This window comes from Haliaeetus albicilla, chromosome 12 (assembly GCF_947461875.1).
Source record: "Haliaeetus albicilla chromosome 12, bHalAlb1.1, whole genome shotgun sequence".
NCBI classification, from domain to species: domain Eukaryota; kingdom Metazoa; phylum Chordata; class Aves; order Accipitriformes; family Accipitridae; genus Haliaeetus; species Haliaeetus albicilla.
The window spans coordinates 19123074-19146536 of record NC_091494.1 but is presented as its reverse complement, the minus strand read 5'-3'; the positions used below and the strand labels follow the sequence as shown (position 1 = coordinate 19146536).

General features: G+C 44.9%; 1 long non-coding RNA gene across 1 annotated transcript; it reads left to right on the top strand.

Moving 5' to 3' along the window:
• Window positions 1-276: 276 nt before the first annotated feature.
• Window positions 277-23410, top strand: LOC138688058 (uncharacterized). Its single transcript, XR_011327110.1, has 5 exons — window positions 277-902; window positions 3019-3219; window positions 6666-11466; window positions 11561-11760; window positions 23300-23410. It is a non-coding gene; the product is annotated as an uncharacterized lncRNA (long non-coding RNA).
• Window positions 23411-23463: the final 53 nt, after the last annotated feature.

Here is a 23463-nt window from a genome sequence, read left to right as displayed (position 1 = left end):
GCCGAGGGCTCCTGCTGTCTCCATCCTTGGCTGGACAGAGCCTTGGTTGGCCAGGTACCAAGCTGGGGAGAGCCCCGCTTCCCCAGGAGGTGGAAGAGGTGGGTCCGTGGGTCCTGTACCACCAGTGTTCCTGGGATTCGGTGGGGTCGAGGTGGAAGAGGTGGATCCGTGGGTCCTGTACCACCAGTGTTCCTGGGATTCGGTGGGGTCGAGGTGGAGGAGGTGGATCCGTGGGTCCTGTACCACCAGTGTTCCTGGGATTTGGTGGGGTCAGCCGTGGAGTCAGAGAAGGCACCAAGACCTTTACACGGTCACTGACCCTGAGTCAGTTAAAAAGTCTAGCTGGCCTCCTCAGCAAGTTAGAGCAGCCGCAGGACTGAACATTCATGGCCACAAGACTTTCTCGGGCTGCGGCCACCTCCAGCTCTGTCTCGTTCACGCCTTGACACATCCTTTCCCCATATCCAGAAGCCTGAGAAAGTGCTTTGTACCACACTGCCTGTCAGATGTTCTGCCGCCTAGCTGTTCCCACACCCATCCTCCTTTGCAGAAATTTGCTTTACAAAGAGCAGACCAGTTCTCTAAAATGACTCAAGCTGTCGACAAAAATCCCCTCAAGCTGCTGACAAAACCCCAGAGATACAGTCTATCAGCAAGGCCAGTCTCTGAGTTTTGCAAGCAAATTTTCCTTCTTATTACAGGCGCTGAGAAACCGAGAGAGGGAAAAAAGGAACCAGAGTGAAGAAACAAAATAGCTATTGCCTGATTTGGAACATTTTTTGCTGGATGATCTCCAATATTCCATTAAATAAAACCCTTATTAACAGCAGAGTGAAACACAAACACGGCAGTTACCAGACGTAACAACGGTGGGAGAAGTAAACAACAAGGATATTTAATGAGTAAGAGAACAATTTAGCTACCAGCTAAAATATTTTCCTGTAGAATTGTTTCCATCATCATCACCCAGAAGCGATATGGATTGGTGTGCATGCAGTTTCTAGGTCAAATGTGAAGTCTACTCAGTAATCTCAATGCTATGGCAAAAGTATCCTGAATTGAAGGAATCTAAGGAAAGCTGTAATTTCCAATGGTGTCACAGCATAGGCCCTAGTTCAATATCAATTTAGGTTTTATTTGATTTTTAACCGGCTGAGCTAGACTACAGCCAGTTATTTCATCGTACTTACAATCCCATCATCATGCAAGTTCCTGTTCAGATGTAATATTTGACGTGTTCATCAGCTTTCTGGAAACTGATGCTTCTTAATCATTAATATTCCTGGGCTAAAAGTTAGCACTGCTACTTGTTCACTTTTTCACTTCACTAAGGATCTGCAAAGCTGTGGTGGTTGTACCAAGAAAGCTTGTGTTCTTTTACTGCTAGGAAAAGTGACAAACTGTTGCAGTGTGCTTATGGATGATCTCAATTTGGAGCAGAAAGACTTGCACAAGACCGTGTCAGATGCATCATTTCTGATTCAGGGACTGGCTAACCCAAACCCATGAGAAGTGAAGACAGAGGAGAAAGTTAGAGCCAATGCATCCCTCCGCGGTCTTTTTTTGGGTGTTTTTGACCCTGGGTACCGCATCGGGGCCTCTCCCCCCCCCAGGACTAATGCATTGATCCTCAACATCAAGCTGTGACGAGGAGGTGTCTTTTTGGGACGCTGACATACACAGGGGTTAAGTGACTCTGTCTGTGCACCAAAGCAAATCACTGGTGACCCAAAATCACAACGTGGGAGTTCCTGACTCCTAGGCCCGTGCTCATTCCACTAGACCACACTGCCTCCTGAGAAAATATGTCTTAATGGTATCTGGCCAGCTGTGTAAACATGTCAAGAGGCAACCATGTAAAACTGAACTGCTCCCATTATGCAAGTTACAGTCTATTTTATTTGTAAGGACAAATCCTAAATCCCTCCTCCAAAATGATATTTTCACAAACAAAAAATAGGGAAATGAGGAAAAAACAAAGTAATTCCAGAAAATACTGATGTTTGGGGCTACGGGTGACATGACCAAGTTCATTTCGCCTTGAAGAGTGAGCCTCTTCCCCTCTACCAGCCTCTACTTTGCAACCTGGCTTCTTGTTTGAGAGCTAGTTTCGGGGACGGATGGGCCAATGCCGAGATGGCGGAGGGGAAAGGCACGTCTTGTTTTACCCTATGAGGTTTCTTCAGCCATCGAACAACCTCTCCCCTGCTTGAAAATACGTTGTTGTAAGAATCAAAGCTATCAATGAGTCCTGAATAACAGTGAGGTCTGAGCACCCTCAATGTTCAGTGTTATGTTTTTTCATTTTGCCTGTGTTATGGGAAGACAAAACGTTGCCTGGTGTGGGGCACGGCCAACCACCCGAGATCTTTATTCTTCTATTAAAATCCCCCTTTCCTGCCTGAGCATTGCAGGGCATAGAAGAGTAAGTGGTGTATTTAACACCAACGTGACCCATCCTCCCAAACGCAGTTGTAGCAACACCTGATATAATGTTACAAAGTTGTTACAAAAAACCTGTCCAGTTGCCATTTACTATGGCTCTGAGAGGATCAAAAGCGCTGCTTTGGGGTAAGTAGAGTGCCCCAGCACCTGCTTGAGCTGACTCCTCTCTGAGAAAATGTTTCAGGCTCCAGTGGGACTCAGGTATGCCTGAGAAGCAAAACCACTGCTGTACTTGCTCCCTAGTTCCCTGTCAAGGGCCCTTCTCTTGGCTCTGTAGGTGGCACAGGCACCCCAGGACTCAAATCACTTCCCTTTGCTCCAGCGTGTGGGCACAGCTGCATCAAAAAATAGTGAAATTCCAAACAATTTGGTTCAGGTTCTGGTGTTAACGCAGTTGCTAAGTGACAACATTTCCCTGATCCCACCACTCCACACTCTGCTCTAAAGCAGCAGAAAGCTTTATCCGCAGGAGCAGACTGTGACAGCGTGTTTCAGCTTTCAGCTTTGCTGTTAGCCGTGTATTGCGTTGTTTCTGCAGCGTTCCTGAGTAGTATTTTCTCTGTTCCTCTCTAGCAGTTACATGCAGAGCAGGGTTCCCCTGGGAGGTCCAGCCATGCAGGGCTGGAGATGCAGCACGCCGTTCCTGTGCTGCTGGCTGCACCGTGACGACGTGAAAGGGAAACGTTCACCTTCTGTGTCACTTGCAGCAAGCTTATCCCGCAGGGTCTGCAAGGTCCACAGAGGTCTTCTGGGACTGGGGTCTGAACGACAGCAGTAAGTAATGAGCCGAGCACTGCAAAAAGGCACAGCTCAGCTCAGGCTATGGCCCTGATTATGGATGATGTATTATTTTATTCTTTGTTCAGTGGGATTGTGTTGGAGCCTGCGAGCCCCGCTCCTGTTATCATGTTAGGCAGTGGATAATGAGAATAAAAAGGCAGTCTCTGTCCCAGTGAAATAGATGAAAGATGTCTCAGAAATTCCAGGTGTGTTAATTAAGCAGGAATGCCTAGTACAGGCAGGAACAAAGTTTGAGTGTTGGATGCTAAAGAAAATGCCCGTGTTGGCAAGGCTGAGAGCAGATACTTTTCATAGAGCAAATCATGGGTAGGGATTTTCATGGCTTCTTTTGTATCTGAGTTTCCTGTTGGGATCATCACTTTCATGATTTTCCCCTTCATCCTTGCCCTCCCCTTTCCCATCCCCAGCCCTTTCTGGTCTGGATTTGTCTCCAGGAGGAGACGGGTGAGAAAATGCCTCTCTGGATGTGTTGAGTGTGATATATGCCCCGTGTACAGTGATTTGGAGCTGACTCTGGCTGCACTGGGCACCAGCGTTAGCGATGCAGTCAATGTAACATCTTATCTGGCCTTGGTATGTCAGTGGAGCTGTTCAGCTCACCCAGGCGGGCAGGTCTGGGCCTCTCCTGTACATTACACCAGGACTAAAGACAAGCTTTACATGGATGTGAAGCCTCGCACAGTGCTGGGTTCATGAGGAGATGCCATTTGGTTCCCCAGCCCCATCCCAACTGGGCAGCTGTTGGCAGCTGCGTGACATTGCTGGTGAGTCCGTCAGACCTGGCTTTCTCACGTGAGGCTCCTCTGCTCTCCGTTACACTGAGGCTGGAGGAAGAGCACCCAGCTGCCTCATAAGCTGTCCGAGGCGATGGACTGGCTCTGAATTTTGCTGACGAGGACTGCGGTAGAGGGTTTTTGTAGAGGCCCCGGCTCAGGGCAGGATTTTAGCAGGTGTTGAGGTCTCCCTGAGGCCAGTTTCCGGCAGGCTGAAAGCAGCCTTTCAGCATTACCAGTGATGACATTGGATGAGAAAACATTTTTTTTTAAACAGTAGTTTCTTCAAAGCAAGATGTAAAAAGCAAAAAGTCCTTCTCAAACTAGAATTTGCTTCCTAGAGTAGAGCACCGAAGACTAATGAAAGCCAGATGCCTTGGCCTGTCCCAGGAACAGGAAAGGGAAGAAAAGCTGACCTCAGCAGCCTGAAAATCTATAGTTACAGGAACCTGCTCCTGGACCCAGGGTCTCCCAAGCAAGAGAGGAGTCCAGGAAAGGCATGTGTTTGTGACACTGAAACACGGTGCGTGCAGGGAAGCGGAGGGGACCGGTACTGCTGACACGAAATGGAGCAGCTTCCAGGGGCTGGACTGCTTCCAGGATTTGCCCGGAGGGGAGGGAGGATGTTGAGAGCTGCTTCAGGGTGCTCAGGGCTCTAGTGCACTAAACAAAGCCCCGACAAGCCCCAGAGCCTGACCTGAAGGCCCACTGTTGCAAAAGCTGTGTAGGTGTTTAGGGTCCTTCCTGGATGGAGACAGCAATTAGGAGCTGAGCTGTGACAAGCTGTGTTACACAACCGTCAAAACAAGCCCAGTTTGGCCATCCATTGCCCTCCGCTTTCAGGTTGTGGTGCCAGTGTGTAAGGCAGCGCTGGGCTCTGCTCCCATGGGGTGTTCATCCTACCCTTCTGCATCATCATTTTGCAGGAAAAGAGGTGGGAGCTGTATGTTTGTGGATGGAAATATGTGAGCATGGCAGAAATGAGTCTGACGCACTTTCTGAAGGACCAAGGTCACCATAACAAGTGTGTGCGCAGGAATATATGTCTAAAGTAGGGGTGTGTGCATGTATAAATGTATACACGTGTGTCTGTGTGTATATAGGCACTCAAGCAAAACATATATGGGCTGGAAAATACCTGAAACGGCTACAAATAATTGGTATGGTGGGCAAGAGAAGAAAGTGCCCCCTTTCCCTGGGCTCCCGCAGCCACCCCAGCTCTGCCAAAGACAATGGCAGGAAGCCAAGGGGAAAGAAAGGGATCGGGGAGGGGAGCCGAACCAGGCTGGGCGTCCTCTGTTTCACACTGGAAGTACAGAAACTCAGGAGCTTAAGTCTTTTTTCATGAACCTTTCATCTGGACCAAAAGGGCTTGTGCAGGCTATGCTCACAAGCCATGCCCATGGGCTTACGTGCAGACCTCAGACTGCAGATTTCATCCAGTCCTGCTGATTTTTGTGGGTGGAGATGAAACACCGATTTCCTCTCAGGAAAGCTCATGTCTTCCTGGGAATGGTTAAATAGTGCTGACTCCACGTATCCCTTCTGGGAGGAACAAGAGAGAAACAAACCCAGCCAGTTCCAGGTTTTGCAAGTGGTGCAGACATCGGAGAATAATCTTTAGTCATGAGAGACTGATAAGCACTTTGTTACAGCCACTTAATGCATGTGCTTGACTGATCCCGAGGTCAGATATTTCTGCCCTGGTGTCCTAGTTCAGACCAGAGAAGGATGCCGGATCCAGGCAGCCACAAGTCTCTCTGTGCTCTGGATCTGGCTCATACTAATGTTGCCTGCAAGGGTGGATCCGCACAGGCAGCGCTTGGCATGGGGAGAGCCTTCACATATTCCTATGCCTGTCCTAGCTGACTCTCCTCACTGCACCGTCCTGGGCTCAGCTGTCAGATTTTGATTAATGATTGATCCATGCCAACACCACACCAGTCCTCCAGTTACAGCTGACTTCTAAATGGCACATAGTCCAGTAGACACATGTATGTTATTAGCATTGCAAGTCCAGCAGAGCAAGCAGCTCTTCACCATATACACTTTCGCCAAGATATTGTAGCACAGTTTCCACTTCCTGGCAATTAACTCAGTCTTTCCCGTTCAACAAGAAGCACTACATTCACAGATAGATAGGTCTGCAGAGTTTGGGAGCTTCTTATTCCAATTTGGAAACCCCAGAAAATTACTGTGACAAAACATTTTTCCTGTCATTTAAACTCAGGGAAAAGACTTCGGGAATATTCCATAAATGGTTAGTTTATCTCTCCTCTGTTTTCTTCCCCCTTATCCCTCCTAAATATAACACAAGCCTAGTATCATCCAAGCCAAGCACGTACCAATGACTGAAATTAAATAAAAGTGGGATTGATTATTGATGGCATTGACGGATACTGATGGATATCTGACAAAGCTTCTCTGTATATCTAGTTTTTTGCCATTTTCATCATAAATGAAGTACCAACTTAAGATACTGCTTTAGATAGAGAGATGAAATGCAATTGAACCTCTCCGGGAAAAAAACTGCTGTCTTGTGTACCCTTGTACAGGTTTAAGGGGTATAAAAGATATGAGTAGGAGGGGGAAGCTCTGGCAGAACCTAAATCAAAACTCTTTTATTTGCTTTGTATCTCTTACCAGGAGAGTCACTGGAGCAGATGCCTGGATTTAATGTGAAATTTTTTTTAAGCCTTTGCTTGAGGAAGCTGCCAGGAGCACAGCTACAGTCAAATAACTCTTTGCAATGCCATCATTACCAGCAACAGGTATTTATTGAAAAAATCAAGTGAACCCTTTTCTAAGCAAGTAAGTAAAAGACTTGCAGGCTGGTAAAGCATGAGAAGTGGTGTTGCTCAGCTGACTGGGCGCAGGATTGAGTTGCAGATGACCGGGGTTCAGCCCTTGGCTGTGCTGTGGACCTGCACCCTGTGACCTTGAGTTAAGGTCCTTCTTTCTCACCCAGCCCTGCTGTTTGTCTAGCTTTGTTATCTGTGGGAATTACTAAAGATGGTGAGGTTAAGCATCAAAACCATAAGTCAAATGAGGAGCTATTGGGGAAGGAAAGGAGGGCTGAAGGTGGCTGGCTTTCCTCCAGCTTTGCTGCTGTCCTTCCAGGTACTGACTCCCTCGTTGGGGATGGGTATGTTGGAGTTGGACTAGGCTGGGCAGGTTGCACAGATATAGTGATCCCTGGTGGCCCTGGCTAAATGGTAAGAGCCAGGCCCCTTAGCTGTAGGTCTGTTGGTGGGGCAGGTCCTATTTATTCATGTAGGTGGGTTCAATTGCAAAGTCTTTGTAGCCAGGACTGTTTTCAATCTGGTGGCTGTGCCCAGAATAACAGGAGCAGGATGTCAGTGGGAGCCTCCAGAGCTGCTGCAACACAAATACTGATCAGTCCCTAGCAGATAATGTTTCCTGTCTCCAGCTTTTAAGAGAGCCTTGTGGGCCAAGGGAATGGAAATCTTCCTCTCTCTTTTACTGGTTGCGGTCTCCCGTTCAGGCAGGTACAACAGGGAAGCGCCTGTCTGCTGCTCCATCAGCTCTGGATGTTCTCCAGATGCCACTGGCGAGACCCGGTGGGTCCTGAGAAAGAAAATATGCCCACGAAGGCTCACTGGAGTGATTACTAGCTATCCCACACCTTGGGAAGCCAGTGCTATCTGTGGCTCTGCCCTGAGGAAACTAGGTACCGACTGGATAACGGCCAGGCCTGGGTGACATGGCCGGACAGAGCGCGACAAGGGAGCCAGGAGGAAGGAAATGAAGTCAGCCCTGTGATCCACGCCAGATGCACACTCACGCTTCGCTACGAGCTCATTACCCCCTGACCACGCGCTGCCCTGATCTGCAGCTACAGCTGCGGGGGGAGCTGCCAAACTTGGCAAGGACCCGGCCCGTTCCCGAAGCTCCCTTTCAGGCGCGAGGCAGCGCTTTCCCCAGGGCCCCGTGAGGAGCGGTGGTGGCTAAATGAGTAATACAGAAATCGGCCTGCACGGCCAGCCGTAGCACAGTGTCGAAGCGTGGTGATTTGTACGGACCAGTATGATCCCTCCCGGGCTTGCGCGGTGGCTGATGGACAGCCAGGGCTGAAAATGCTGGGTGGGTAGCTATCACAGAAAATATTTGCGTTGTTTATCAGGGCATGAAAAGTCATGGGGTTTAAAGGATATATGCACCGAGTACAACCAGTAAGTAGTTGCTTAAGAAAGCCTGCTGCTGGGACAACCAAATCATGGCCTCAGGGCGAAGAGGGGAGAGGATCCTGTTCCCTGCAGGTCTGCTGGCAGCAGCCCTGGCTCTGTCCTGAACTCCTGCAGGACTGGGATGACTGCGACTCTGATCCCAGGGGCCGTGGCCGAGGAAAGAGGAGGCGAGCTTGGAGAGGTGTCTCTGCGGGGGCTTCTGACACCAGGTGATGAGGTAAAAGAGCTGGAGCTTGGCCTTTTTACGACTCGTAGTAGCACTGATTTGTTTGAAGAAGTAGCAGTTGGAAGGAGAGGGAGCAGAGCAGACGCAGCTGTGGGCTAGGAGGCCAAAGGAGAAAGAGACAAGACGAGGGAAGACCGCTGCTAGGAGATTCATTTATCCAAGCCAGCTGCACATCTCATGGTGTGTTTGTTTTTTTTTTAATTGATTTTTATACTAACAGACAATTAAGCTGATCTATTTATTTTTTTGATGTTTCTCTAGTACTGAGTCATTTCCCGGGGGGTGGGAAAAAAATAGCATTTTTCTCAAAGCTTCAAAACAGTGTTTCAGAGTTTGGGTTGAGGATTCTTTCTTTCTTTGTTTCTTTCCTTTCTTTCAATGAAACAGCTACATTTAAAAAAGCATGAAGGCAAAAAACAGAGGTTGACAACCCCGAAACTTCTGCCAGAGTTGCTCTTTGCTCACAGAAATGGGTGTCCATAATGGGTAGCCCAAAGCAGTGTACAGGGTGAAGGATGAGACCTGCCAAAGCAGCCAAGCATCAGACTGCCTCTTCGTCATATTCACCCGCAGATGTTGATGCTTTTTCCAGCTCCTACACACGTCACTGGTGTCGGTGCCTGTCTGCTCCGCAGCATGCTGACCTTTCTTCTGGTTTACACATCAAAACGGACTGTTTTGGCAGTGGTTTCCAATTCAGTAAGCCACATGCCTTTGCACTGTAGTGGACGTAGGGCAAAGCTGGCTATAGCCCCCAAAGCTTACATGTCAGTACATGCTGTTGGTCTGGAGAAGCCTAGTGTGAAACAGTGGTGAGCCTGGATCCTTTTTTGCCAGAAAGCTATAAGTACAATGGGTTAGTTAGATCTTTGACTAATAAAAATGGACATCTGCAATCAAGCTAATTTGCTAGAGATTAGAGCCTAATTAAAACCAAAGAAGCAAAGGGGCTGCCAGCCTCAGAACTAAGCGCAGGCACAGAGCACCGTGCATTGACAACTAAGAGATGCACTGGCTTTTTGAAAATAGACAGCAGTTAACCACCTTGAAGGAGAAGTCACACCACCCATGAAGCTCCCAAGCACTAACTTCACTCTGTCCTGTCTTTCCTGTGGACTGGGGACAGGGTACCCACCAGCCATGGTGGAAAGAACAGCAAAAACTTCCATTGACATCGATGGGTCCTGGACTCATCTTGTGGCCTTTTTTGTTTGTTTGTTTGCTTGTTACACATGCCTTGTAGTACTTGGTGTCCAGAATGTTTCATGCATCGTTTCTCAGTGGAGGAGGAAGAAAGCATCCACTTTCAGAGTCACTGCTTGTACGTCCTGCAGTTGGCATGCGAGGGACCATTGCTTTTGGTTGTCATTATGCTGGAAGTCAGAGTCAGTGCAGTTACCTCAGATCCAGAGAGGCTTATCTCACTGCAATATTTAACCGGTTATCCTCCCTAAGTAGTATGCCATGGAGCCAGTAGTGAGAGGAAAGAAAACTTTTAAAGGTGTGCTCATTGACCCAGTGAATATGGCAGGAAACCACAAAAGCTATGTTGGGACCATGCACAAAGCAAACTTGATCCTGCCTCTCCCCCTGGTTTTTCATGTCTGTCTTTCATGGCGCTGAGGCTTGTTAGGACCCTTAGCACTGTGTGATGTGCAATAACACCTGGAATTAAGTGCTAGCCTGAAGTGCTAACCCTTGGAAGTCAACAGGCACATGGTCAACAGCAGGCGCTTGTAAAATAGAGCCTGTCTGTTGAAAACAGCTTGATTTCTTATTCACAACAGATCATATTAACCCATTCTCAGCTAAATTGGCAAGGGGCAGTGATTTAACATTTTAAAACAAAAAGGAAGCAAGAGGATACTGGTGACTAATTTCCTCCAAACAACGTCATGTGGGTCATCTTCCTCATATGTTGTTTGTTTTGCCAATTAGTCTTTAGGTAGATATTCATATATCAACTATTATTTTCCACTGTGAATTGTGGTTTTCTGCCCAGCAGCAAGTCCAGTTTCCAGGGTAATTGGGAAGCCAACTCCTTTCTAACTACGCAAAAGATGAACTGTGTTTCCTGCAACTTTAATGTCTCTAATGTTATTGGTTGAGTAACAGCCGGACGCAACAGCGTCTTCTGTAAGGAAATATGCCAACAGTTGTTGCTTAGAAGTGGATAAAACTTACTTTTTTTTAAATAAAAAAAAAAAGTGTTTTGAATGATTTGAAGCTGCAATAACAGTCCTTTCCAGTCAAAGCTTACCCTTCACAACAACAGGATGCATTGCTCCATTTAAACAAGTAATAATATTGGTTTTAGTCATTGCACATGTTTCGCTTCCTGTTGGGGGTATTGCACAGAAAACTAATTCTTTGCATATCAGATAACTAATTCATTGCGTATTTACAGATTTTATGTACAGAGGTATTCTCTAATACCATCTGTGTGCAAAGAAAATATATCTTTGCAATAAGCTAGCGTGATCGGTTGATTGGCTGTACGAGCTACAAGAAAATTAAGGAAAGCAGCCTCTAAAAGACAGCATTGCTCTGTTAGCATTAGCAAAGCCGTGTATATTTAGGGTCTCAATGCTGCTGACTTACGGTCAGAAAAATTTATTGTCACAAAATGTTCATTCTGGTTGTACAAGACTTTTCACCTAAAAACTCCCAGTTGATTAAAAGGCAATTACTGGGAGCAATGGCAAGATTTAGCCTAAGGACTTCTGCATTTGCACCCTGCTAATGATCTGTTGGGATTCTGTCATCTCCCAAAACATAAGCATAGCAGCAGTAATTCTGATGTCTGTCACTGCTTCCTTACTTATATTAACAGTTTATTTCATGGCTGACTTCCCATCTTGCTAAGTTAGTTTCTCCATGTCAGGCTGTACTAATGAATAGAGAACAGATTCTGAGCTCTCTCTTCCAGGGGAAAAAAGCACCAGCTCGGCTGAAATCAATGGAGTTGCTGTGCTTTGACCCCGGCGTAAGGAGGATCCTCGCCTGCCTTCAGGTATATGCCCTGGGGCTTTTCCTTCAGCCAGGCAAGTGCTGCTGCTGACATTCTCCTAGAAGCAATTAACATTTCAATCATCTTTATATTTCAGCAATGCAGTTCCTGTCATAGTGCTGAAGCAATAAGACATGGCAGGCAATGCCCCATGCCTCCAAACTGAGAGGCCGTAATGAGATCTCAAGAATTTCCCTTATGGTGGAGGACAGGCTGGATCTCTGCACTGCACATTTAGTGGGATGCTGGGGAAGGAAATGCACATCAAAGCTGGTGACAACTTATGAGCATGCATATGTAAATCAAGGCTGTGCTGTGGTCTCCATTTGTTTATAGAAATATTTTTTCTTTTTTTAACCTATCTATCTATCTTTCTATCTACCTATATGTCAGTGGAGGGTTTTTAATCAGAAACCTATCAACATTTGCAGATCCAGGGTTTCATTCATCACCTGAAGTCAGACTGAACATCTGCCAGCCCAGCCAATTGTTTTAACATTTTCCTGCTGAGCTATCCACTGCTGGGAAGAGGAAGGGGGGTGTTAAGCCACCATCTAACCCCAAGGGCCAAGTTTCCTTGTCAGTGTACATTGGGAGCCTCCTTTCAGTCCAGCAGAGTTAGAACTAAAATCGTGATCAGAACAGACCGTGCTTTTCCCCAATGCCAACAGCCAAAAGGAGAACTGGGGTGCGCTAAATAGTGCGCGTAAAGGTAAAAAGAGGCTCGAGGAGAATCTTGTCATTGAACTTCACCTTTATCCTCTTGCCACGTGAATTATGCTCCCTGAACACTTCAGCTCAAACTGTGTTTAGCTCCTTTATCACTTACACCCCTTTTCCATCCTGTTCCGTTGGCCAGAACTTTCACTGCAGTTAATTGACCTGGTTTCACTGATTTCTGTGAAGATTGGCCAAGCCTCCCAAGCTGGAGAAGTGGGTCACCATGCATCATGTACACCAAAGGTCTGGGGGGAGGTTACCTTGACTCACTCTTAACTGAGGAGGCTTCTGCTGACACGTGAAGCTGCATTTTCACCTCTATTTCACCGGACTGTGACTGGCTTCCGTAGGAGGAACGCCTGGGAAGTGGTGTGAGGAAAAGGAGGGTCTGGTGACTCAACATCTGTGCGAACCATGCGTATGTCGGTTCAGATAAATTTAACTCGGGACTTACTCTGTTTGAGAAGCTTCAGTCAGAAAACAAACCCAGCAGATTGTAACTCCCCAACGAGGGGGTTATTGCCAAGTGGATGCACCACATCAAGTGCTTACAAGAAACAAATGTATTCAAGAGGGAGAAATAATCCTTCTGTTAAAAATTACTGCAAACAAAACTACAAATGTTGCCATCACTGTTGAAATTTGAACTGTGACAGAGTGGAATTTCCATCCCTCAGAAAACTGCCTTTTGGCCCAAAGTGGGAAGCAGAAAGCTTTTTTTTTAAAAAAAACAAACAAAAACAACGCCAAAACCAAAAAAAAACCCCCAAAACACCAACCAAAACACAGAAGCCACAGGATCTACCCTTTAAACCCATTTTCTTTTTAGACCAGGCTAAAATTATGCTTAGAGTTGTATTTATTAAGCTAAGTGATCAGCTCTAAAAAGACACAGTCCAGAAAAACAGGAAAGTAACTTATGTATGTAGACAATTTTATTCATTTCAATGGAAGTACTGGACTGTTTCAAGTTAAGCACCAGATTAAGTACTTCATCAGTTCAGAGCCAAAATTCATCCGATTTCTGTAGGAAAAAAATCAATCCCATCTCAGTACAAGTAAAGAAGTGCGTTGTACTTTAACCAGTTTCCCTTTTGAAATATAGAGATTAATAGCAACTAGTGAAAATAGACACCTCCCAGGCTGAATCACAAAGATAACTGGAAATGAACAATAAAATTCAGGTAGTGAGATTTGCTGTAAAACAAAAGACCCCACTTCGCCCTAGTACTCCCATATTCTACTGTAATGCTATTCCCTAGAGAACAGTTGCAAGTGTTTTTCTTAGTACAGTGTGAGTGACTCAGCCCCAAAGGGTTTTTTCCTCTTTTCCTCCTGAGTGACCAATGTGCAGGAAGAGGAAAACGATGTGTTTCACACAGGAAGTTTTCCAGTATCTTCCTGACCTTGCCAGACCTTCCTCCTCTGCTTTCCAACTCTGCAATACTTTTACTGCAAGCTGGTAATGGCTATGGTTAGACTGAAGAGGGATGGCTAAGTGGACCAGCAGATACATAGAGCTATGTACCATTCCTGCTCTGCCTATTCAACGGTGCCTTCACTGCTGAATGTAACTTCAGTGTCAATATGAAGCTAGCCAGCCCCTGGTCTAGAATGCAGCTCTGGCATTTAACGCGGTTGCTGAAAGCCTTGCTGATGTGAATCAGGCTGATAGCCTGTGGGAAGGAGGTGTCTTCTCTTGATAACCAGTGCACAAAGAAATTCTGTCAGCCTGGTCACCACTCTGAAGGGCTGTGAGGCATCATCTGCTATGGCATTTGTAGAATCCAATCTTTATTACCTGCTGACAGGCGTGAGCACCAAACTCCTTTTTATTATTGAACAAAGTGAAAGCAGTGAGATATTCAGATTCTGGTGGTCATGGGAGAATAAGGAATGTATGCTTAGCTGTAGGATGGCTCTCAGCAAATTGTGACCATCACAGAATTGTTCCAATTACACCATCATTATATATACGGTTAATACGTGAAACCCAAGGCAGGCAAACATATGCTTTGGGTTTTATCTTCTGCACAAGCCACTAATCTTTCCTCAGGAAATTACCACGTAGTTTATCAGTACCTTGGCATTAATTTTTAAAACCTCAAGACTTCAACCAAAAGGAACTGGCCATTTACTGTTTTTCTTTCTTATAAATATAGTTGTTGCTACCTCATTAACTATTTAGCATCCTGGCAGATAATTGCAATGAGCTTAGCTTGGCAGAACCTCAGAGTTGTAACCCCTGAAGAAAAATGTCATTGCTTTCCGAATCTGATAGATTCTGGTTAGCAAAGATTTAAAAGCAGAAGTAACAGACCCTTAATAAGATATGTTTGGCAAGAAGATACAAAACAACTATTAAGCTGGTTTACATCTGTTTCCTTTTTCATTCATTTTGCCGTATCTAATTGCGGACTTCACATTAATCTGCTATCACAGTAACTTGGATTATTTTGTTTCTGGGTTTAGCCTCCACTTCACTGTCATTGAATTTCATTACTGCTACTTCACCAGTAAATAATGAGTGTCTTTTTACCTATATACCCAGTCACCTGCAGTCAAAGTGATTAGCAGCACATCTCCTTAAACACCCCTGTCAGACAAAGGTATGAAGAATGACGAGGCTAGCTCTGTTCAGTTCTGTATTGCCAGAGAGTTCATATGTGTAGAGTCTGATTATTATATATAAAACAGTATGAGATTTTGGAAGATTGGGGGCAAATCCATGGAAAGCTTTATGCACTTCAGAAAAAAACCCTATCTTTTGAGTAAGCATATTTCCCCTAAAGTACCTCATATATAGCAGTGGATGTTGCACAGCAGGTTCAGCAAAAAAAGGGGAAAATGGGGGGTTTTTTTCATAGAACGGTAAATATTTTTTTTTTCCTGGCAATGTGAGTCAAAAAGAAGATAAATGTTTCTTCTCTTTAGAGAAATGTGAAAGTTTGCTTCTGCCGGTCATTTTTCAGTGTTCAGGTATAGAGAACTGACTCGTGGGGTATGAATTGGGGTAGGGTTGACATTTTGCCAAGCAGCAAAGCATTTGGTGTCCACCCATGGCCAGCATAAGGGCCTGTCAGAGAGACCCTCTCAGTCATCCTGGCTGGCCAGAAGCTGTATCACTGCATGTCATCTATAGAGAAGAAGGGGTCTGAAAATAAGAATATTAAGTGCTTCCTAAAAAGGCAGGGCTGACCTGACCCTGGCCCCTGTACTCAGCGCTGTATTTGCTTGCAACTTGGCAGGTGCCGAGTGTGTCAGTTGTATTAGAAGTGGATAAATGCAACCCAGTAAGGACAACTGTGATTTTCTGCATGTTGGTAGGAATAATCAATTGCAAAGAAATAGGGCAAAGAGCCAACAGAGAGAGTAGCAGTTGGCTGAAAAGGTATGAGGGTTAGAGTGTACTGCAGGCTCAGCAGTGTCATGCAGCTCTTAATAAAAAAAAAAAGAGGAAAAAAAGGCAAACATCATACTGGTATAGATCGGTGAAAGTACCATCTCTAAGCTGTGAGATCAGCCTACTATTCTAGTCAGCATGAGAAAGGCCACGGCTGTGGTACCATATCCAGCCTGGGGACATGCACCTGAGGACAGTTGTGCATTGGCTTGAGAGAGGCAAACAACAGGAATGATTCAGAAGTTACAAAGAAAAGTTGAAGGAACTGCATTAATCTGAAGAAATGACTGAATAGAGGTAATGATAAATATGTACACAGCTGCTGTGAAGAGGAAAAGAGACTATTCTTAATGTTGATTGTAGGAAAGGTAGTGGTGGGCTTATATCATAGAAACACATGGCTTGGAAATAAAAAAAATTGCCAGCGGGAAGAATGGAGACACAATGGAATAGGTTGCCTGAGGTTGTCTCACTAAAAGTGTTTAAGAACAGGTTAAAACATGTTGATTAGGCATAGCATGGGTTTACTTCCAAGCAAGACTAGGAGACCTCCAAAAAGGTCGCTCGGTTCTACTTTTTATGCTTCTGTGCTTGGATGTAATTGTACTGCTTTTTTAGACATTAGGGATGACATATAGAAGACTTTTCTAGGAAACCTCCCCTAGACTACGAAGATCAGGGTTTGATCTTTCAGAAACCACAATGACTAAAAGGCAACACGTGGGAATTCAGTTTGCCAGCCAAATGACTCTCTCAGTTCAGTGTCCCCTCTTCTCTGTTCCTCATAATTTCACCTTGAGCTAAAAAGGTGCAATATTTGGTTTTAAGTAATGGTAACAGTTGTAGGGAGTTGGTGAAGAACAAAACCAGAATGTGTCTTTGCTGCTGCCTCCTATCGCTCTTCTCACAGAGAGGAGCATCTCTGCTCATCCACTTCTACCCTAAACAGCTGCTTCTTCCATTGGTCCCACAAGCCCAATCCAGTCAGCCAGTGCTACACACAGAGTACACTCAGATTTACCGCAGCAGTTTTGGTAGCTTCACCTCTTCCCTCCAGATTCGTTTTGCCAGGGTATCTATCTGTTCACTCAAAGTTTTCCCCCATTTGCTGCCAGACCATCAGGGTGGAGAATTCAAGATGAGTATCACAAAAACAAAGAGCAGGCTTGGGGCAGGCACCAGTTCTTGCTGTCTTGCTGTTTTTGCCATAGGAGGCAAAAAGAGTGTCACCAGCATGTAGTGACAGGTAGAGTAACCCCCAGCAGCACCACCAGAGAAGAGGGAATACGTTCCACAGTTCAGTTCCTTGCTTCCTTATGCACTGATAAAAGCATGTTACCAGAACAACAGGTTTTATCCTGGCTTTCTAGGGCGAATAGGGGACATTAACAGCTTAATGAGAAGGAAGGGAGGAGAGGAATAGGTAATGCTCAAGAGTTGGGCTATCTGGTTTCCAGCCTCAAATGTATGCTCCAGATGAAAACATATGACCTGGTTTTCAGATTTAAATCTCTTCCGGTGAGTCCAGAGATGACCTCAGACTAATGGCATTTTTGTTTTGTATAATTTGAGAAAACTGAGTTTGAGTGATGTTGAGAAGAAAAAATCGATACACCTCCCATAAGAAAGAAAAAACCACCCTTGGTCCTTCTGTGCTTGGTTTTTTGTTGTGTGGTTTTTTTTTTAAAAGGTAAAATCAAGCTGATTATAATAGGTTATTCCAGCTGAAGAATATGTTTCAGAGTTTGGATGTGAAGATTGTCTTCATTTGACAGGCAATTTGAAGGGTACACATGCTTCAATAAAGCATTGCTGATTTCTGACAGACAGTAGTATGCATAAGCCTAAATGTACTTTTCTATTTTAATTACATGACCAGTACTCATGAATGGGAGCCTGAGCTTTATCTCCACTGACCTTGAAAATCCCCTGGAGGTTTATGATGAAATGAAGCATATGTTTTCTGGTGATTTCTGGAAAATGAGGAAACACAAAAACCACTTGTTCTAGTTTTGATTTTTTTCAGGAAACAATGTGATACACCATCAGAGCTTCCACATTATTGCAGGAGAATTTGGAAGTTCTCCACTTAGTTCCTGTGACATACATGGGATTTGGCAGCTGTATGCAGATACTCAGATCGGGATTTCATACATGACAGCCTCTCCCCTGAATATCTGCATGAGTGTAAACCACATGAACAGTAATTCTGGCTCTTGCTGACAAATCAGATCATCTTAATAGATGAATTATTGTAGTGAATGAAATGTATGTCTACACCTCGGTCACATTAATGACTCTGTAGTAGTGTAGACGTACACAAACTAGCTTTTAATTGCTAGCTTGATTATTGGTCTAGCCACAGTGACACAGAGCTCTAGCTCTGTCTAGATTTTGTTTGGTATCAATGCCTCAGTGCTTACTCCAGTTTCAGACCTGAATGAAGGCACTAGGTATAGCCTACATATAGAGGTCCTACAGAGTCTTTGCAGTGTGTTTGTTACACCCACGCTGAATACATGGATGGGAGGGGAGTGTGAATCAGCTGCGCTCTGAAGGTCACCATGGCTGCTGGGAGCCCAGCTGGAAGCCAGGGCTCCTAGTGAGCATCCTGAATGTATCAGCAGAGTAAAAACTCTCACCAAGGGATAGGATGGAAGAATGGTGGACAAGGACAGGCATGCAAAGAGAAATACATCTACGTGACCATGCTCAGCGGGAACTAATTTGCCTTTCACCCCAAATATTAGGTGACTGCAAGGTAGATAGATAAAGTGGTTTTGATGTTGTTTTCTACAATCAGTATTCCTTCTCCCCCCCCCCCCCGCCCCATGGGTTTTCTATTGTTTTTCTCTTTTTTTCTCTCTCTTTCATGCACTGACTTCATATCCATGTTTTACTATTTTTCACACTTCTTTTCCCTAAGGCTTTCACTGTGCTTCATCCCAGTTCTTCCTACTATAGCTATGCAGATTTACAATGCCTTTCATTTTCCATGACACTGCTTACATTCACAGGGCAAAAATCAGCCTTTTCTTGCCAGGTTATGCAGCCATCCTCCCCGCCACTCCTGAATGACTCCAGACTGCTGTTCCCTTGAGGACTAAACTAGATTGGGATTTATTAAACCCTTAGCCCCCTGTTTGAATGATATATGGCCTCAGGCAGTAGGCACTAAGGTGAATGCACACTGCTTCTTTGTAAAGGCACAGTAAACCATGCTACAGAGTGCACTGCCCCAGGCATTCCTAAACTATCTTGTCCTGTGTCAGCAAGATGCCTTAAGAACTCTCTATAGAGCTTTCATTGCTCCATTCTCCTTCTGCTCCCACCCTGTGCATTTCAATACAGTAAGGAAAGGATTTCATCCTTAATTGAAATTCCTTTCATCAGCCCAGATACAGCCTGAACAAAGATACTGACATGAAAAAGCAGTCAGGAACATATCTTTAAAATGTCAGTTTGCCAGTGACAGGCATAAAATGCAGTCACTGCAAATCAAGACTCTAAACCCTCATTGTATATCACATAGCTGCCACTTCCCCCCCCCCATCCCTCCCATAAGTTTTGATGTTTGTACGTCTTTGTTTTTCTTTCCACATTCTTCTCATACTGTATTCCCAGCAAATCTGAGGATAGCTGGGTCTTGATTAAACTCCTGCAAACCTTAGAGAAAGCTCTTTTAAACCCTGAATCGTGTAATTTATCTTATACTTCTGAAGAAATCAATCATTCAAGCTCTGTGGGTTTTCTCCACTATTCTTCCTTTTTTTATTCATTCTGGTAAAGTAATTGATGCAGTTTTGTCCATATAGACCTGTAAGTTTAATGCTACATGGGTTTACATGGCAGGAAACGGCTACAATCTTGCTCGGCTGCAGAAAAAGAAATAAGAAATGAAAGTTCTTTCCACTGGCACAATGTAGGGAAGGATACACCCAACAGAAAAAACATAAGTATGGGCCATTTACTGAAGGCTATATTTAGCTTGCTTACCCTGGGTGATTAATTTAGGTGTTACATCTTGAAGTCTTGACTATACAGAAACCGGGGTCTGGCACTCTGGCAGCTTGTGTGATCGGAAACATCCACCACCCTCTCAAGCTTCAAGGCCACGCTAAGCACAAGGACCAGCTTAAGCTATCTGCAAAGGAGGCTGCCGTGTTGGACTGCCAAGGGTGGATGAAGAGCCACGGTCTCAGCGCCTGCTTTGTTTACGGCAGCATCTTGGAAAGGAACACAGTGCACCGCTGCCAACAGGGAGGCTGGTCTCTGTGGGGTGGAGGACCTGTAATGTCCCAGGAGCAGCAGTTACTGCCCTGACTCTCCCTTCCTCCTGGCAGCAGAAGGAGCAGGGGGGCCAGCCCTCGGGGGCTCTGTGTCTGGCTCTCCTTCCTTGCTCCATCCCTTCCCTCTACTTGCAGCTTTCTATGCAGCAGTGGTTTAGCATTGGCCTGGGACCGGTTTGCTGAGGGCAGCAACAGTAAATTTTACATACCTATCTGAGAAACCTGAAACTGGCTCTATGTTTCTAAAGAGCTGTTCACTTTAAAAAAAATTAAAGTTATGGACACCTTTTTATTACTCCTTATTAGTGCCTAGAGTTTTAGCTGTGAAGCTAAGAAAAAATACATCAAAAGCTAAAATCTAATTATACAGCTAAAGACAAGCAAATGGAAGAATACATGGTAACAACGAGACACTGCTGGTCAAAGTGCATAATGTAGGTATCATTTTCAAATCCTGATTCCTTACCAGCTTTGGCTGCATGACAGGTTCTTTCTTGAGGCCTCGCTAATACATCCCCGTCATGTGATCCCTCTTTTTTTTAACTCCACTGGCTAATGCTGTGCCAGTAGCACATCACATACACCATTCTTGACTTCATTGACAAGGTTTTCACAGTGTGTGCTCGCACAACCTTTCATCTTCTTCTCACTAGCACCAGAATGATATATGTCTCCAGTAAGTTCTTGATGCCACCATCTGTTGCCCGTGCATTGTCTTTTTCGGACACACCACTTCCCACTACATCCGCTTCTCTTGTGTTTGGGAGGGTCCCCTTCCATCCCCAGAGCAAATTATTTTTTCTCTTTCAAATCCTTCCTTCACGCACACCTTTGCCCAGAAACTGCAAAGAACTTGACACCGATTTGGCTGATGAGAACACAGCCAAGTATGCTGATTAGTAGTACTTCATTATTTGCCCTGCACCTCAGTTTGGTAGACTGCAGTGTGATCTCTTGCCTTGTGCTTCAACTGAGGGAGACATTGCCTTTCAGTGTTGCTACTGCTTTAACATATTCTAGAACAGGCCTGGAATACAGAGATACTAACTTACATGAGCAGTAAGAAATAATACTTGCACTCTTCACGCACTATGTCCAGGAAATAAGCAAAAATGCATTGAGGAACTTCCTAGTCTGAATTTGGTATTTGTAATCAGTCCTGCAATCACTGATGGTTGCACATGTGCAGGTATTAGATGTAGACTGTTTATCCAGCTGTAACAGACACACAGTTGGCAAGCGGCAGCAGGAAGTCAGGCATGGTTAATGTTTAAGATACATAATCTTCACAGTCCTGCTGCCAGGTGTCTTCTTTGGCTTCAATCTCACTGTCTTCTCGCCTATTCTTTTGTCTATCTAGTGTTCAGGAAGAGGAAGTGGAGTGCAAAGTACTCTGCCCTTGTAACAGGCACAGTGAGACTACAGGACATGGTAGAAATAGCCAAGACATAACCAACCACTGTGTGCTCTGTTATATTTACCTTTTTGGTAGCTATTTGAAAATTTTCCCTGCTCACCTGAGGCATCTTTCTAGGTCCATCAACAGTTAATTAAAGGCTGATAGTAAAAGTCTCATAGATAACACATTTTCCTAGGGGTTACTTCCTATCTCTTAATGGGCTTGACAATTTGTTCATTATTAAATGCTTGCATATTCTACCCTTGCAGGCCATATATTAACATTTAGTGAAGAAGCAGGGCACTTCACTGAGTCTTAGTGTCATGTTAGTTACAAGGCACAGCAGTAGAGACATCTTTATTTACAGATCATTAAAAAGATGAGTTCTGCAGTAACAGAACAAGCAGAAATACTTGTTTTTCTTGAGCATTTTCACAGTATTTGGTCAAGTGAAAACTATGCAGATGCCTGCTGGCTGCAAAATGAAAAGGAGAAGGAAGAGCAGAGGGAAGTACGGAGTTGGGGGAAAAAAGATTTGAGACAAGAAGCACTGCTGGACTGAAGCAGTAGTATTGAGGGGAACGCACATAGGAAAGATCCAAAACAGCCATTCTTCAAATAGCAGTTTCACATGTTGAGCATAAGAAATATTGGCACATGCCCTGTCCGTTGTCTTTCTGTGCCCACCATAGCTGGGTACCTGGACATAATGCTGTCAGAAGATTTGCACATCCTAGAAACATCCTCATCCCAGGCCAAGTGTGAGATTTTCAGCAAAAGAGGTGGCTGAAGAAAGGAAGGAGCAAGCTATGAGGAACCAAAACTATCTATGGTGGTGGAAGTAGCCAGCATCATTGTCTGGTGGGCTACTGTAATTAGGACAGCTCTGAGACTTGTCTAAAATGCTAGGAGAACAAACCAAGCTCCAGGCAGTGCCAGGGACAGGGTGCGTGGAGAGGCATTAAGCTGTCTGTGCCCAACGTTCCACAGCCACCCCTTCAGCCCAGCAAGCTGCAACACAATCCCCAGGACTACTGTGGATCCTAGAAGGTTAGAGATGTGGCTGCCACTGAAGCAGCACACAAATGGATGGATAAAAATTCTCCTAATTTTCACTTTCTTAAGCACTTGTGCATTACAGGTCTCTTTTGACAACTTGGGGTACAGGATACACACTAAATGAGTGCTAATTTTATGTCCCGATTGTTTTACTTTCCTGAGCTACAAACTCATGGACACTGTGTTTTCAGCTTGCCGTGATGGCAACAGTATTCAGGAACTCCTTTTTCTTACTTCTCTGTCTTCATCCAGCATGATTTCCATTTCAGTCGCTCCCTCTTGCTCCTTTCTTCATTTTGTTCTCCAAGACTTCCGCAAATGTTGTCTTTATTGAGGACACACTAACTGTGCAGGAACTATTTTATTGTATGAGAGATGGACTGAGATTAACTTAAACTACAGCGTGTATGATGAGAACAATGAAGAAACTCTAATAACTAATAAGGTTCACACAGCCCAGCTCACTCGAGGAGCAAATTTCATGACACTGCCCCTTGGATTCAAAGAGGACACTTTAATCTCACTATTATAAACACGACCTAAGGAAGGACCAGGGTGGAGCATGGGAAATATTGTCCGTTTAATTGTCTATTCTTTGGAGTAGCAATCTACTTATAACAGCCTCTCCTGTCTGGCTCCAGGCGAGTCATACAGCCTTTGAAAGGGTTCTGAGAAATGTTAGTTTCAGTTGGTGCTACATGCCCAAATTCCAGCTCTTATCTTGGTTTCAGTGTGTGTGCAGTGAGAGGGACGTGTAGCGGCAGCACTAGACAGGCTTTTCTCAGATCTCATCAGCCAAATCACTTCTCAGGGTATATTCAGGGTTTTCTCGGGGTTGTACCAGCCTTCCTGCAGGATATCAATAGTGTCTCTTGTAATAGCGTAGGTGGAGCTTGAGGCTGTTTGTGATCCCCAAGGAATTTCACAGGGTTCCTCATTTATCTATTCTCTATTTTCTTTATTCAGATTTTTCTGTGGAGTAGGAGTCCCTTTCATCATTTCATCGGACGTCCAAACAGCCCATACGCAGGATGTGTTGGCTGTCTCTGCCACCTGAAGGAACCCAGCATCAGTAGGTGGGACATTACCCTACCCGATCTCTGGGCCCTGTTACCCTCCTGGCCGGACAT